Genomic DNA, 2,935 nt, shown 5'->3' with positions numbered 1-2,935 from the left:
CAGCCAGGGCTATACAGAGAAACCCTGTCTCAAAAAAACCAAAAAAAAAGAAAAAAAAAAAGAAAGGAGTTAGCCAATGGGCCATCCAGCCTCAGGGAAAACAGGGAAGGTGGCTGAAGAAATGTTGAGTATTTATTCATTTAGAGATTTTTGTTCTTGTTTTTGTTTGTTTGTTTTTTGTTTTTTTGGTTTTTTGAGACAGGGTTTCTCTGAGTAGCTCTGGCTGTCCTGGAACTCACTCTGTAGACCAGGCTGGCCTTGAACTCAGAAATCCTCCTGCCTCTGCCTCCCAAGTGCTGGGATTATAGGCGTGCACCACCACCGCCCAGGGAGATTTTTGTTGTTGTGTTTTTAGTTTGTTATTTATTATTGTGGGAGCATGACACATGTCTGGGGGGGATGTCAAAGGACTTGCAGGTCATTCTGTCTGTCCAACACATGGGTCCTAGGAATTGAACCCAGGCCCTCAGGCTTCGCGGCAAACACCATTACCTCTTGAACCATCTTGCCAGCCTTGTCTTGTTGTTTTATGGTTAAGCTTTGTTTTTCTTGGAGACATGTAGCCCAGAGTGGCATCAACCTCAATTTCTTAATCCTCCTGCCTCAGCTTGCTTTCTTTTTTAAAAAAAAGATGCTCCCCCCCACACACACACAAGGCAGGCTTTTACTGTATAGCAGGGGCTAACTTCAAATTCTCCACCCTCCTGCCTCAGTCTCCTAGTCTAAGAAATGTTTTTGTTTTGTTTCGGTCTATGCCATCCTGCCACGCAGACAGACCGGCGCACCTGCCGGCTAGACTGGCGAGTGCGTTTGGGTCCCAGCGCCTGCAGACTGCATAGCCACTGTGGGTGTCTGAGCTAAGAGCAACAAGGGCACAGTGGAGGGAGGACGAGGGGGGCAGGCTGGGCTTCGAGGAGCCAGCAGCTCCGGGAGCCAGAGGACATAGTGTCAGAGCGTGGTAGTACGTCTGAGCCTGGGTCTGACTGGTGATGGAGGAGCCCAAGCCCGGGCTTGGATTTCTAGGAGGAAGCAGCCCGGTGGAGCCAGCTGTGAGAAACAGTTGTGGAGGGTGTGGCCAGGCCTTTGGCGCCCAGCAAGGAGGAGGGGGGGCAGATGGAGATGTGGGGAGACCACTGGGGAGCACAGAGGCTGGAGTCTGACACCTACTACAGGAAGATGAGAGCATGTCCTTTATATTTTCTCTTTTTCTCATTTGTTTGTGGGTTTGTTTGTTTTTAATTACTATTGTTTGGTTGGTGTTTTTGTTTTGAGTTCCCTCGATGTCCTGGCTGTCCTGGTACTTGATAGACAAGGCTGGCCTCAAACTTACAGAGATCTGCATAGCTGTGCTTCTCAAGTGGGACAGCATCTCTCCCCAGGCTGGAACTTACTACTTATTAGTGTGTTGACTGGCCAATATGCTCCAGGGTTTCTCCCGTTTCTGCCTTTCCCGGTCTGGGACGACTAGCCCATACCACCATACCGTGTCTTTCTTGTGTGGGTGCTGGTGATTTGAACTCGTGTCCTCAGGCTTATGCAGCAAGCCCTTTTCACACACACACACCCTGGTCTATTTGTGTTCAAATTCTCTGTCCTGTAGAAGTCTCAGGGCAGGACCAGGAGGTGGGTGGGGACCCTAGCCTGTCTTTGGCTTGGGCCTTGGAGGAAAGGATGGTCTTATACCTGTAAATATGATATCGTTATATTAGTGACCTATCTCATGGCTGGGAAAAACAGCTTAAGGGAGGGTTTACTCTGACCACAGTTCCTACTGTCCATCAAGTCGGGGAGGGCGTGGTGGCGGGGGAGGGCGTGGGCGGAGTCCACAGTCAGGAAGCAGAGAGAGGTGATCGCACATCACCCACCACCCAGGTTCAGCTGCTGGTCTCTGTCCTCCTCAGCTGAGGAACCTAACCTGTGATGGTGCTACCACAGTCGGGGGGCCTGCCCACTCTGTTAACCAGGTGTATAGACTTAGGCTCAGTCAGCTGGAAGCCTGTCTCCTGGTTGATTCTAGATACTGTCAGCTGACATCACAGTCACCATCAGCCTCTTCTCCACAACCTCCTATTCAAAGGATTTGTTCAAGTTTTGTTTGTTTGTGTGCGGTTTTTGTTTTTGTTTTTGGTGGAGAAAGTCTTACAGTGTATCCCTGGCTGAGCTGGCACTCACGGAGATCCACCTGCCTCTGCCTCCCAAGTGCTGGGACTAAAGAAGTGCACTACCATGCAGACTTTTTAAAAATCATTTATTTGTTTTTTATTTTATGTGCACTGGTATTTGGCCTGCATGTCTGTCTGGACCGCCTGGAAGTGGAGTCACAGGCAGGTGTGGCCATGTGGTTGCTGGGAATTGAACCTGAATCCTCTGGAAGAACAAACAGCCAGTGCTCTTAATTGCCGAACCATATATCCAGCCTGTGCAGATTTATTTATTTATTTATTTATTTATCTGGAGAGGTGGCTCAGCAGTTAGAGCAATGTCTGTTCCTGCAGAGGACCCAGCACCACATGGTGGCTCACAACTGTCTGTAACTCCAGTTCCAGGAGACTTGAGACCTCTGACCTTTGAGGGCACTGTATGTGCAAGGTGCACAAACAGACTTGAGAGTAAAACACTCAAGAATAAAAAACAAGTCTAAACAATAAATGTATGTCTGTGTGGGTGTCTCTGTGTCTGTCTGTATGTCTGTGTGTATGTGTGTGTGTCTCCATATGTGTGTGTCTGTATGTGTCTATGTGTGTGTCTCTGTATGTGTATGTCTCTCTGTGTGTGTGTGTGTCTGTATATGTGTATGTATCTGTGTGTATATGTCTCTGTGTGTATCTGTATGTGTGTTTGTGTCTATGTATGTGTTTCTGTATGTGTGTGTGTATTTGTATGTGTGTGCGTGTTTGTGTGTGTGTCTCTGTGTATGTGTTTGTATGTGTGTGCG

At 48.3% G+C, this 2,935-nt stretch overlaps 1 protein-coding gene across 2 annotated transcripts in view; it reads left to right on the top strand.

The window, feature by feature from the left end:
• The window catches only part of Palm (paralemmin), a 27,254-nt gene that overhangs the window by 3,310 nt on the left and 21,009 nt on the right, over positions 1–2,935 (top strand). The gene's annotated exons all lie outside the window — the stretch shown is intronic.

The sequence above is a fragment of the Mastomys coucha genome, unplaced genomic scaffold (assembly GCF_008632895.1).
Source record: "Mastomys coucha isolate ucsf_1 unplaced genomic scaffold, UCSF_Mcou_1 pScaffold4, whole genome shotgun sequence".
Lineage (NCBI taxonomy): Eukaryota > Metazoa > Chordata > Mammalia > Rodentia > Muridae > Mastomys > Mastomys coucha.
Note: the sequence above shows the minus strand (reverse complement) of the source record. Positions and strands in the feature narration are given on the sequence as shown.